The sequence below is a fragment of the Arachis hypogaea genome, chromosome 1 (genome assembly GCF_003086295.3).
Source record: "Arachis hypogaea cultivar Tifrunner chromosome 1, arahy.Tifrunner.gnm2.J5K5, whole genome shotgun sequence".
NCBI classification, from domain to species: domain Eukaryota; kingdom Viridiplantae; phylum Streptophyta; class Magnoliopsida; order Fabales; family Fabaceae; genus Arachis; species Arachis hypogaea.
The window spans coordinates 20276541-20291608 of NC_092036.1; the positions used below are offsets into that span (position 1 = coordinate 20276541).

The 15068-nt window shown below is 30.9% G+C and overlaps 1 pseudogene; it reads right to left on the reverse strand.

Annotated features, from left to right (window-relative positions):
• Window positions 1–1267: 1267 nt before the first annotated feature.
• LOC112800253 (GDSL esterase/lipase At1g28570-like) lies at window positions 1268–5538 on the reverse strand (annotated as a pseudogene).
• Between the last annotated feature and the right edge of the window lie 9530 nt (window positions 5539–15068).

Below are 15068 nucleotides of genomic sequence, written 5' to 3' on the forward strand. Positions count from 1 at the left end.
TACATTAAAATCTTAGTTTTTTTTAAGTATGTATCTCAAATCAGATACGAACAGATAAATTGAGAGAAATATAAAAATAAAATGACTTGGTGGCTATGTGCTGATTTCATTCCTAAGAAGTAGAAGATGGCAATAGGAGGCTACCTCCAATCTTAAATTTAAATAATAAACTTTTGGTGTTGCTGTGTGAATTTATTTGTAGAAGGGGTGGAAATATATATGGTGATAAAATTCTTTCTAGAAGGAGCTATTGGATCAATAAACAAGGGGATCGGAAATCAAAATGAAAGCTGAATGAAGAAAGACTTTAGGCACACGAGTAAATGGAGAATTTTGCAAAATCAGCTAGTAATGAGAGATTACCTTGGCGTGAATAGATAGAAATAAACTAAAGGGATGATGTATGCAATTAGTGTATGTGTCTTGATTAAATTCAATTCACCTTGATGCTAATGTCGAAGGAGTATTTTTTAAGTTATGGATATTTTTTTGAGTTATCATGTTTATGTATTAGATAATTTTAGATTCAATATTTATTTAGTATTCGTTCCATATATGTGTCTAATTGTATTTTAATAAAAAAAAATACTTTTTTAAATATATTGATACACACTTAAATATTATTATGCATCAGTCATGTCTAACTTCATTTTTAACTTATATTCTTAAAATACACGACATAATATATATTATATTTATTAATAAAAAAATTATTTTAAATATTTTATATAATTAAAAAATTAAAAATAATTAAAATATATAATATATTTTAATATTAATAAAATATTAAAATATTATTTTAATATCCTTATGTCTTATAAAAAATTAAAATTTATATATTTATGTGTCTTGTGACATCTTGTATTCTGTTTCTGTGTGTTAATTTCTATACATGGCTAATCATTATACAAAAGGGAAGAAAGAGAATTAGCTAGTACATTGCTTCTAATTTACTAAATAAAATATGTATTTTATGAACAAAAAATTTTGGAGTCAAGTAGTATTTAACAATTTTATTTTGTATTTAATTAGTATAAATATTAAATTATTTTTAACAAATAAATTATATTAATTTATATGTAATATATAAATTGTATTAATTTATATATATGTAAAATTCTAATAAATATTAATGTTAAATTGTTAATTATATATTTATGTAGGTAAATTCTTATAAATATAGGTATAAAATATTACTGACTAATTATTGGCGATAATATTTGCTTATTAATATAACGGTTGAATTACAATAATTCATAATGAAGAATTGACATAAATATTTCAACCATACTTATTGCGAAAAAAGAAAAATATTGTTAAACATAGTGTAACAATCGTAAAAGCTACACTGTTATTATTCGATACTAACTCATCATTAAAGCACATAAAATAGCAATTAGTTTAAAATAAACGTAAGGTCCATTTGATAATCCTTTTAGCAATCAAGTTATATGCTTCCTCTGTCAGGTGTATACCATCCCAAGAAATATAATGGGATGGATCATAACATGCACTTGGACAACGTGATCCATTGTTAACTCCAGCAGCACAGCATGAATTTTGAATTGTTTTGAATCCTGCAATGGCATGATGACGAATAAACCACAATTATATTATTACTGATGATCACCGTTAAAAATAAAAAATCCTTTGTTAAAACGTAATCTGCAATTTATTTGTAGTAATGAATGAATATATTCTCTATCATTATTGTGGTTGAATATAAAAAATTAAATTGTTTTATAAGTTTTTATAATTTTATTAAATTTATAACTTAATTTTATAATTATTTTTAATTAATTTTTTTAATAATTAAATTTTTACTGTACCAAAAATTTTATTTAAAGTTAATATAATATTTTTTTAAAATTAAAAATATCTATACTTAAGAACTAAATCATTAAATTTAAACATCTTCTCATTTTTAAAATATTTTATTAATTTTAATATTTTTAAAAAAATTACTTAATTATAAAATTTAAAATAATATAGAGACACAACTAAAAAAATTTTAAATTATAAAAATTTAATTATAAATTTAGTAAAATTACAAAACTTGAGAATAATTGAACCAATATAAAAAAATATTTTAAACATGGCCAACTAAAAAAATATATACTTACTTACCATATCGTTTTGGAGAATGATATAATGGCAAGGCAGCACGGTAATAATCTGCATAGATGATATTTGTATTGGGATAAAGCCTTTGAAGTCGATTTATTTCTACGCGAAGTTTCTTGTTATAATCTTGAGCAAGCTCATTTAACCTTTTGAGACAACCAGCTTCATCATATTCCTTCATATTCGTAGTATTGAATATTCTTAAATAGATGACATTGCATCCAATTGGGAAATTTCCAGGAACAATCATAGTTCGAGCCCCTAGATGAATCAATTCCTGACAATAAGCATAAAAAAAAAGTAATACATTATGGTGAGAGGAAAAAACGAATCTTTCATTGTGAAACACAACTATTAAAATATATGAACTATAATTATTTAATTAATCAAGCTTACATTTATAGCTGAAGAGATTTCATTAATCACAAAAGGTATGTATGCCTTGATTTCTTCAACACTCTTCCTCAAAAAAAGTGGGTGATTGAAGTCATTGCCACCAATCTCCCCCACAAGAAACAAAGAGTTCCCAAGAACTTTTTTACAGTCTGCAAAAATAGAATAATAGACCATGTGTTTCATTTATATTTCTCATGTATTTAATATACTATATAGATATAATATATAATAGAAATATGAAAAACGTGTAATAAATAACTTATTTAAAAAAAACTCAAAATAATCCTGACAATTACTTTAAAAGATAACGAAGCTCTTGACAAAAATAAAAATCCAACTCGGCCCCTGAGATTTACTTTTATGGGACTGATTAATTCCTATGCCAAAAAAAATCAATATTATTTTTTTTCACATAAATTAATCAGTCCAAAAAAAATCAGGAACCGTGATAGGTGTCTTTTTTCTTAGAGGCCTCATTGTCCTTTTGAGATAACTGTCAAGGGCCGTATGAAATATTCACTCCTTATTTTATAAAAATAAATTTTGCTAACTTGAACTCAACATAGCCTCTTAGTTAGAATATAAAATAAAGTAATTACTATATTGACTAATTTCGCATTTATTAGTATCACATCAATTATTAATAATACACTAATAATTATAAAGGAAATTCTCTTCATTAAACAAATTTTTTCTTTAGAAACTTTTATTCTTTAATTATTCATCGATCTTGTTTAAATTTTAAGTTTAGTCTTGGCACATATTATAATCAACATTGTGAAATATATTACGGAGATAAATTGTCACAAATTTATAAAATTTGAACTAATTAATAAGAATGTACGTAATATAATAATAAATTTATAGCTCTTATATTATTTGCTTTTCAACCATATATACTGCATAATTTTTATGTACTTAAAAAGCATATCAAACTATCTTAGAAAGCTAGCTAAAGAATTAATATTAGCAAAAAAAATAAAAGTAAGAGTTACCTGAAGAAGAATTACAAATTGAAGGGAGCAAGTGTTTGAACCAATCTAACTGGACGGCAAGGGAATAGTTGGTGGCAATATTAAGGATACCCCTCTCTATGAAGAAGCTTGAATTCAAGGCAGTGGCACCTGCAACCGCAAAGTTCACTCCCTCTCTTCCCTTCCAATCTTTTTTTATCTTCCCATTCTTGATTCCTAGATACGGTTTCAGCAGTGGCAGCCCCATCTTCTGAGCTGTCAAACACAAACAAAATTAATAATTAAAAATAGAAAAGGGTCTTTATAATGTCTTTTATAATCAAATTTTATAAACAATATAATAAAAATATAATTAAAAGTACATAATACAGTTGTGACAAATTTATTACATTTATAAAAAAATTTAATGATTCTACTACAAAAAATTTTATTATTCTATTGTGAAAAATAATTATTTTAATAGTTATTTCTCTACTAAAAAAAATATGATAATTAATTTTTATTATTTATTAAGTACTTTTAAAATAAAATAAAAATAAAATGACCTATATACATTAAAAATTAGCTACTATTATAAATTTGTATATATTATTTACATCTGTTTTATACATACTTTTAAAGTAAAATAACTGATCAAGTACAAAATTAGTCAAAGTTTTCACATAGAATAATAAAACTTTTCATAGAATAGTCACCAAATATCTCGCAAAAGAATGATCAAATTTTTCATTAGCACAAAAAGTCATCTATATCATTGTATTTTTGTAATTTTTTTATATTTAAATTAGAATCTTGCTAGCGGCCAACAATTTGTTTGTCAACATATAACCAGTACTCGTATATTTAATTTGAAGAAGGAAAGTAGAATATGTTAGCTAAAATAAGTTTGTTGGTGTAACTTGTAAGGAGGAAAGAATTTAAAATAGAAAGGAATTAATAGTATGAGAGAGAAATAAAGAAGAATAAAAGAGAATTAGGAAAGAATAAAAAAAGAGAGATAAGGAGAAGATAATTTTATTGATGAAATTTTAAAGAGAATAAATACAAATTACTAATTTTATAGTTTTTTAATTCTCTCACTATTATTCTATAATAAATTATTCTATTTTTAATGAGAATTTTTTAGTTGGGTTATAGGGTCAGATCAGTTTTACTCCTTATATTTGACTGCATATATTGGCTAAAAAAGTGTCACCTATAGGCCTTTATAAATGAGAATCTCATGATATTATTTGTGAAATTTTATTACAAATATAAATCAAATGTAATTATATTATTTCTAAAATTTGAATATATTATTTATATATTATTAATTTAGTGACAATTTTATTAATAACTTATGAAAAATTTTAATTCCCACAAAAATAAATGACCAACTACCACTACCAATATTATCACTGCTCGTATCCTCGTCACTATAACTTCTAATCCACAAAGTTATATGCATAAAAAAATTCAATACCACTACCTTTTTCATTATCATCATCGACATAACTTATTAGCTTCAACATCCACTATTTCTTTTATACTATCATACATCATTATTACTAGCCACCAAAAAAAAAAAAAAAATACATCATTATTACTATCACTATGTTCTCCACCATCACTACCAACACCATCACATTACTATCTTCTTTTTTCAAAGTAACAACGAAACAATTAAAAAGAGAGAAAGAATAATGGGAAGGGGGCATACAGTTGTTAGTTCTTACCAAGGAAATCAACGATAAGACGGCCATCGGAGCACCTTCCAGTTGGGCGATGAAAATAAGTTTCTCCATAAGGAAGTTGTAAGCATGAAGTACGTGATGCCGAAAGCTTTTCAGTCTCATAATACAAGTTTCCGGTGTCGGCCAGGGAATCTCCGAAGCTGTATATTGCTTTGTAGCGGTGGCTTTGACCATAGGATCCTGCTACACCCATTGAAATCATGGACATAGCAGTCACATGAAGAAGAAGAAGAAGAACTGTTAAAGAAGAAGAATAAGCAGCCATGAATATTGTAATGTAGTGGCGTGAAGCGTTCTCAACTCTCAACTTTACTCTCCACGTTTTAAAGGACGTGTTTGGAATAATAAATAATAAATTGAAATAAAAAATTAAAAATTTATCTATTTTATCTATTCTATTGTATAAAAATTTAATTTCTACCCTTAACGAAAACCCACATCGCATGAGAATATTTTTCGATTTATTTCTTTTAATTCGTTAAATATAATTTATTACGATAAATTAATTATATTAATTAATTAATTTAATTAGATATTTAAATATTACGTAATTTATTATAATTTTTATCAATTTATTTTAGTAGTATTTATAATTTATTTCTTTTAATTTATTAAGTCAAATTATGTATATTAATTAATTGATTTAATTAATTTATTAGTCATTAAAATAATAAATTTATGAATAAAATAGACAATTAAAATATTTTTAACTAATAATTAAATTAAATTAAATTATATATATTTAGCTAAATTCAAATCATATAAATTAAGGATTAAATTAAAATAAGATAATTTTTTATTTATTCAAATTAAATACAATAAATACAAATTAATTTTATTAAATAATTATAAATTTATGATTTTCTGATTTTTTTTATATATAAATTGCCAAATAAAATTACAAAAATTATTATTTTTATTGTTTTTGCTATTTTAACTATTTTTTATGTATAACTTTTTTATATATATAAATATACTTAAAATGACAATCTATTATTTTTATCATCTTTTTTCTTGATGTATATTTATAAAAATTTTAAAATATTGATTAGATAAAAAATACTAATATCTCTATAGGAAAAGTACCATAACAAATACTTAATATCTGTCGTAAAATGTATTATTGTAAGCAGCAACTCGTGCCATATTACATACATACATATACACACACTTAGCCTCACATGCCATGCTACACTGGTTTTTTTTAATAAATAAAAAATATTTTATTTATAAAAATATATCATTTATAGTATTTTTATCATTTTGTATTTTATTATTTATCTTATTTACAGTATAAATAAAATATTATTTTATTTACATTGTAAATAAGATAAAACACGAAATGACGCAGTCGTATGACATTTGCACATGTGCTGTGTAACGTGCTTATAATGTGTTTATTTCGTTTACAGTGTAAACGAGATATATCATAATATTATTTCGTTTACACTGTGTAAATAAAATAAGCTAGAAGTATGCATATATATTGAACTCATTTACAGCGCCTTTTGAAGTAACATTTTCTCCATTTTTTTTACTTTTCTCCCACTTTTAACTTTTTTTAATCATATTATCGAGTACTCAAAGATTATGACGCACGCAGATGCACGTGATAAAGACATTAATTGTCTGAATGCAACATGGTATATCGCTGGGACAATCAATTTTTAGGTTAGTATTGTTATTTTCATATTTAAGTTAAATAAGTATATATTTAGAGTCATGGTTATGGTACTTTTGTATATATAGTATACGTTAGGTAGTAGAATGTATTGTTAGTAAGTATTAATTGATAGGATTTAGTTTAACTTATTAGATAAATTATTTTATTAAGTAAATATTTTGTGTATTTTATTATTTATTTAATTTGATTTCTATATTTTTTATTTTAATTTTGATAACTTAGTAGATATCTTTTTTTAGTCAATGGTAATGCATAAGTATGGTTTTAGTTATTAGTTAAATTAATTTATTAAGTAAATGTTTATTTTATTTTGTTTTTGTTTAATTTAATTTTTATATTTTTAATTTTAATTTTTCAACTGTTATTCAATGTTCTAATGAGACTTACGATTATTTGATATGTTTTTTCAAATGGTTGACTTTTAAAAATTAATTATTTTGTTTTCAACTGAGTTATGAAATGTGAAATACTTGTTTACTATATTTTTTTATTTCGATTTTAAATATTTACTTTTGAAATAGATTTTTTTATTCCAGTTTTTAATTTTTTATCAGAGGGCTCGCCTATTTCTTCCTAGGTGAGTGAATCGCACGCTTGCACCACCGAACACCATTGTTCTTTATTTGAAGGAGGCTGGATTTGGCGACACGGTGCCGCTCAGAGACTTCGTGTTTGACAACTCCCTGATCACGGCGTTCGTAGACTGCTGGCGTCCGGAGACCTACACTTTCCACTTGCCATGGGACGAGTACACCATCACCTTGCAGGATGTTGCGTACCACCTCGAGTTATACGCACATGGAGAGCCAATGGATGGGTGCTTCCATGATTTTCAGACATAGTACGAGCTCTCGACCTGGGATTGGGTGGAGTAGCTACTTGGTGCCAGGCCTCCTCATAGTTAGTAGCAAGGTGCTTAGAGAAAGGAGTCTTTCTCCATCAAGTTGACATAGTTTCGGCACCAGGTCTGTCATATGGCCAATACCGCTGATCCAGCCACCCTCTGACAGTACACGAGGTGTTATATACTATTGTTAATTGGGGGCTACCTGATGACTGACAAGTCAAACAATTAGGCCTATCTCTGGTGGCTGCCACTGTTGGATGACTTCCAGAGGTGCCACAGATTGTCTTGGGGATCTGCTGTACTTGCATGGACGTATCATTCCCTATGCTCTGCAGCATATCGAGACATCACTGACATTGCTGGATGCACTCTGCTTGTAGCCTTATGGATATACCACAGATGTTCTCAGTGGTGTCCACCTGAGAGATAGGTTCTGACATATCCCATGGTTGCGAGGTAACTATTAGTACTTATGGTTTTTTTTCTTTAATTATGTAATCAAAGATCCACTTGCATATATTGATACATTTTTATTCTTGCATACGTCGACAAGTTGATAGGTATGGCCCAGCAGGGTAGGAACCAACACGAATAGAAAGTCCTCCGATGGCGGCTGGCATTGGATCGGTTACAGTTACATGAGGTAACCGAAACTAAATAAATTACATATCCGGAGTCAGTAGCTATCGACTGGCGTGGGTTGATTGGGACAACCTCTTCGGGTATGCCCTGTTTGCCTGCAAAGACCACACCATTTATCTTGGCGTTCTCCCTCGTCCATCTCATTACCAAACCTCATGGAAATTGGTCTGCCAGTTGCTTTCCTGCGTGCATGGATGGATTAGGACACAATCATGTCTCGTACCATTTCAACCACAACTTTTCGTCTAGAATCGGCAAAAACTCCACGTCAAACACCTTGAACACAGCCTCCTGCATGTACACCGGATGAACATATGGACTCCATTCGATGCTTGCGGTGGCACAAGGGGTAAGGGCGTGATGACATGGAAAATGGAGTGATTAGAAAAGGCCACAGTCACACGTGCCCACCATCAACCGAGCACAGAATGAACCTTGAGACCAACCCTTGAAAGGTTTTAACTGCTCAACCACAAACACTAAAGCCCTTTGGTTGCAATGAGTAACATGCATTTTTGAGATTCCCACTTTGTTCTTCTCAATAGCAGCTACCATCTATTGAGAAAATTGATTCCCCATTGCCAGCTATGCTTGTGCCTCCTTGCCTTTTCTGACAAACAACTGATGCAGCCTCTCGTAAGTACATCGCATGATAGCTACAATCAGTAAATAACGCGTACCCTTAAGAATTACATTTATGCACTCAGAGAGGTTTATTGTCATGTGTCCAAACTGACAACCACTGTCTTAGTGTTGTAAACATATTTTCTTATTGAATTTGCTAACCCAGTCTGCCATCTCACATGACAAACCTCTCAATGCATCCATGTAACACTCGTACCCAACCTTGCTTGAACTATAAGCAGTGTTAATGAGATATCTCTTTCCCTCAGTAGACTTGAAACGAGACATGAAGTTTGCGGCCATGTGCCTAACGCAATAAGCATGAAACGCTCAGAGAGGGTGCCAACCACTATCATCGGCTATCAGTGCAGGCTTAATCATCTGGGATCTATTAGATATAATTGACAAGCCTTCTTGTGGTGGGGTCACATGTCATCTCAAGTTGGTAAGGAAGAACAATCAGGAATATTTAGTCTCAGACTCAACAATTACAAATGCCACTGGAAGGATATTACTGTTACTATCTTGTGCCACTCTAATAAGAAACACTCCACCATATTTTCCATACATATGCATACCAACGACGGAGATGAAGGGCTTTCAATACTTGAAAGCCTCCACACAAGCAGGAAAGCCCATAATACCTTATCAAATTAGCTATAGTCACGTACCATGAAGTTCCCATTTGATGACACGTTATTTTAAGCTACTTTTAGGGTTCTTTTTCATTTGAATAATGAATCCAAAACCAAAGTGGTGGTGCTCAAGAATATGTGGTACATTTGATGAACTTAAGATATTTGAATCTTGTGGAAACGAAAGAAGAATTTTCATAAATAGAAACTTAAAGAAGTATTATGAGAATTCAAATCAACTCCTTGAAGCAGTAAAAAAAAGTCTGGAAAGATAAAAAGTTTCAAAGTTATAAGGCTCTGAGCACCAATGAATAGGGTCACTTATGTGCCTGTGATGTTTGTATTTCAAGGAAAGACTTGGGTAAGTAAATTTGAGGGGTGCTTTATCACTTGATAACTTGGGCAACTGGACAGGGATTATCGATTGAAAGCCTGCTTAAAGAGTTGCCTTAAGACAAAACATTAAGAAGTCTAAAGAGGTTCTGGGCAGCAATGTCTAGATCAACAAAATCCTAATTATGTGCTTGTGGTGTAATTATGTCAAAGTGAGGCTTGGGTAATTAGATTCGAGGGGTGCTTTACCACCTGGTAACTTGGGCCAACTGGCTCGGGATTATCGATCGAAAGCCCATTAAAAGCTGCCCTATAATAGAACACTTAGAGTCAAAAGCCTTAAAGATCTTTCTCCAAATTAAATATGAAGTAACTGCCTTCAAGTCATATAAGCCCAAAAGAATTCTCATAATGCAATTCGAATCTAAGTTTTTTGGAAATTATCAAATCCAAAGTATACAAGATTCATCAAGGATAACAGAAACCAAATGTAACCACAAGGACTATCATAAATCCCAATTTTTGAAATTTTAATTTTGCAAACTTTTTAATTCTTTTCACTTAAGGTAAACTCTGTTTACTTTTCTTTTTGCTTGAAGACAAGCAAATTTTTAAGTTTGGTGTTGTGATGACATATCATCTTAAGCTATTTTTAGGGTTCTTTTTCATTTGTTTTCTTAAGTTTTCTTAGATTTTTAATCAAATTTCTTATATTTTCTAGTGAATTTTCATAAATAAACAAATATTTAGAGTTGTGTTAGTATTATTGTGTTTTCAGGTATTTTTAGCCTAAAATAATCAAGGATTAAAAGCTTTTTGACAAAAAAAACATACATACAGTTCAAGGACGCTTCAACCGAGCCCAAACCAGATGCCCAAGTATCCAAACAAGGACACCCGGTGGTCCTCCTTAGCCCAACATGGATGCCCGGTGACTACACATGTAAGCCCGGCGTCCCCCTCATGTGATCATGCATACTCGACGGCCAAAGTCACAAGCCCGACATGCCTTCCTTCTTGGCACCCACGTCCGACTTCTCTCAACACAAGCCCAGCATCCAAGCTTCCTGAAAGGTGTAATTGGGCCTACGCCCACATTCAAGGATGTAAGCTCAACATGCCTTAAGCTCAACTCCCAGGATTCAATTCTTCAAAACATAACAAGGCCCAAATTTAATTATCAAATCATTAGAAACCTTAAATCACATTCGAATATTGAAGATTCAAGAGATTGGTTATCATTAATTCCTTCTAGAAAGATAAAGATTTGGTTGCTAGAATTTATTTCTAGATTAGATTTGAATTATTATTTTGATTTGAATTTGAAGTAGGTAGTTAGCTATCTTATCTTTCTTAAAGATAAGATTAGATTGAGATTTTGAATTTGAATTCTAGATAGAACTTAGAATATAAATAAGTGAACAAGGTTCACAAGAGAGATCACCCAAGATCTGGGATCCTCGGATCCCTAGCATCTCTCTCATCTCTTTAGTTTTCTTTTCTATCATGAGTCACTAAACCTCCCCATTGAAGGTTAGGAGCTCTGTTTGGTTTTAAGATTAATAATGTAAGCGTTTTCTTTATCTTAATTCATACTTCTTTACTTTTTCACGATTGAGTTTTGTTCTTCATCAATAAGGGTTAGAACTATTGGAAAATATTCTATATCTGTCTTGGATTCTGATTTTATATTTGGAAAAATTAATTTTAAAATTAGGTTAAAACTCATCACATAATCTTCACTTATCTAGATCTAGTTCGAATACGTGACATATAATTCGGCTAGTTACAGTTCTTGAAGTTTGTGCGGCTTAAAATTGAAACCGTTCTTCACCTCTTTTCTCAATTAGTTGACCAAAAGATTGGCGATTAATTGGGTTTAAAGAAACTAAATCACCAAGGATTGGGGTTTAGTTATAAATAATTTGCTGTAAAATTTTTTTTACATGAATTAAATAACAAAGCATAACCATTGTTCTTACAAGAATCAAACATCTCCAAGGCCTTCAACATTCTCATATATTGATTTCTCTTAACTTCAAGCATTCTCCCGATTCTCTTCTTCGTTTCTTCTATTCTATAAGATCCACAATCCAAAATCTAAGCTTTTATCGATGTAATTAGATATTTAATTAGACTTTTCTTGCCTTAATCTGTTAATCCTCATGGGATTGATATCCACTCACTGTGGTATTACTTGAATAATCCGGTGCACTTGCTGGTATCCGTGAGCTTTAATTTTCGCTCATCACCATCATAGTACAAGACGGCCCTGAAATCACATATTGTTCTGGGACAACAACTCTGCAATGCTTGGAACAACCTCGACACCTTATTGTATGACTCATTCCAATCACCAAATATCTGCGCAATTGCCTTTGCTTCGCCATCCAGACCTTTCTGTACGAGGGTTTCAAGTGATAGATTTATCTAACTGCACCTTGTAGAATAGAGATACTAATGGATGGGCTGGAATATATTAAGGGCAGGATGACACTGTAGATGAGGTTCCTGTTCAACTGTCAATGGTCTTGACTCCTGAGACATGGTGGGGCTAAACACGTATGCAAACCTCCAACCCTACGCACTTCCCAAACGAAATAAAATATACATGGTTGTCATTTATAACAATATAATAATAATAAATAAGAAAATACAACACAATTAAACTTGACCTCACCAATATCTAAGGTTCTGTCGGAAGGCAACATGGAGATTCCAAAGGCATCCTACTGTAGATTGTTGGCAATGCACATGGTACTTTAATTTGTCCAACTCCACAACTCGGTATTCAGCACTTTTGCAAATGCTATAATTCCTCAGACTTTGCATTACTGCCTCTTTGCTTTTGAATCTGTGGCCCACCCAAAACTCCACACCACTGTCTAAGATGTAATGGTCTCTGCCCATGTTGAAAAATGGAATTTTCTCGTGCATCGCATCCAGATCCAATGTATGATAGTGACTGGGTACAACTGATAAGGCCGAAATTGGGTGCGGGACAAGCAGAAGATACCGAATTGGTGTGTCGACCGACATCTTTGGTACAAACTCCTCTTCATCACCATCTTCAGAAAAACTACTATCGTTGCTATCGGCAACATACTCCTCATCGGACTCCTCACCATCCATGTCCGTATCTTCCAATGGACTAGCAGCGTGTAGGGGTGGTAGTGCAAGAGGTGGGTCATCCTACACAAAATTCGAGTGGCCAGATCCACCGCCACCAACATCACCAACCTTCGCAAAAAGCTCCATCATTTGTTCTACCATGATTCTCCCATGGATGTTAAATATGAGTCACACATGCTCATTGCCATGGAGCAAAAATAGGCGAAACCAAAAAACTCCATTTTCCATTAGTGCTAGCAACCTATACCCAACCTTTCCAACCTTTTTTCTCCCGCTAGGACCAATGCTCCTCAATATCAAACTCTTAAGCTCAGACAAAGAACTTACTCGCCGAGTGCACAACAGAATGAGATTATTACACTTAAATATCACTCTGTATCCCTGTTTCTCATATGACAATTGGGATACACACTTACAACCACATACCCACTACTACTAGACATTTTTCTTAATTTTTGGATGAAAAACGAAAGAGAAGAACAAGTGAGTTCTTTGTGGAGAATACAAATAGTTGTACATCCTTTTATAGTTGTTAAAAATTTGTTGTACCGTATCTCGTTTACAATGTAAACGAGATATACATATTTGTCGTTTCATATCTTATCTCGTTTACATTAAAATGTAAACGCAATATACATAATGTTATTTTGTTTACACTGTAAACAAAATAAATAATTAAATACAAATCGATAAAAACGCTATAAAGTACAGAGTTTTTTCTTAAATAAAAAAATTAATTAATTCCCCAAACAAATTTTTGAGCTTTATTTTTCAGAATACAATTCTTTTTTTGGTAATTAGGGCAAGTTTGCCGCACCCCCGGTGAACTCTAGGATGAGTTCGGCAGACTATATAAAGCTGGTGGGACCATTTTCATTTGTCCCTTTCTTTCCCAATCTATCCTCCAAATTTAATTTGTTCCTCCTTTCTATCTTTTCGACGTCCGTGAAGTTTGTTATCGACGGTATTCTCAGTTTCACGTTAGTAAATAATATGTTAGTTAGAGTTACTTTTTTCATCTTAGTTAGAGTTACTATTTACATGTTAGTTAAAGTTACTAGTTAGAGGTTGCATATTAGTTAGAGTTATAGATTTATTGTTTACATGATAGTTAGACTTTTTTATGTTATTATTTTCAAGTACAGTTGCTGTTTATTATTTATAACATGTTAATTAGTATAAGTTGTTAGTCAATTCTTAGTTAGTTTAGTCAGAATAATTAGTTTAAGTTGTGAATTACAAAGTAATTAGTAGAATAATTAATTAGGTTAAGTTAGATTAGAAAGAAACATGATTAGTAAAAATTTAAGGTTCAGTTAGTTATTAATTAAGGTTGTTTAGGGTGTTAGTTGACGGCGTCATATAGTTGGGTTAAATTTAAATTAGTAAGTTTATAAATTGATTAAGAACTAAGGTAGACAATTATAGATTTAAATATATTTTTTAATAATTTAGTTCATGTAAAAGGAACCGAGTTCAATATATGTGATTTTATTTTACTAGAGTGTGGTTATATGGAGCAGCGGTTATTGGGCTACGAGGATATGATGTACAAATTGGATCAGGCTGAGCACATTGCAGGCAGGCTTGATCGAGTGGTAAAATTTTTTCACTGTTGTTTATTTTATTGTAATTAATAAACAGTGAACTTGTTATTATATGTGTTCAACATCCCTTTTTTTAATTTTTTGTTTCCGTTTGGTAGGCACTTCGGATCTTGCGCTCAGACGGAATTTGATGACACGGCCGCTGGAGTAGATTAGGTCATATCTCAGTAAGCCAGGTTTGAGTATGTGGCCTATATGGTTGAGTTCGAGCACAACTGGCCACTTGCCTCCGTGTTGATAGAGAGGTAGAGGCTGGAGTCCCACGTGTTTCATCTACCATACGAGGAGATAACTATCACCCTGCACGACGTGGTCTATCAGGTGGGACTCAGGATCG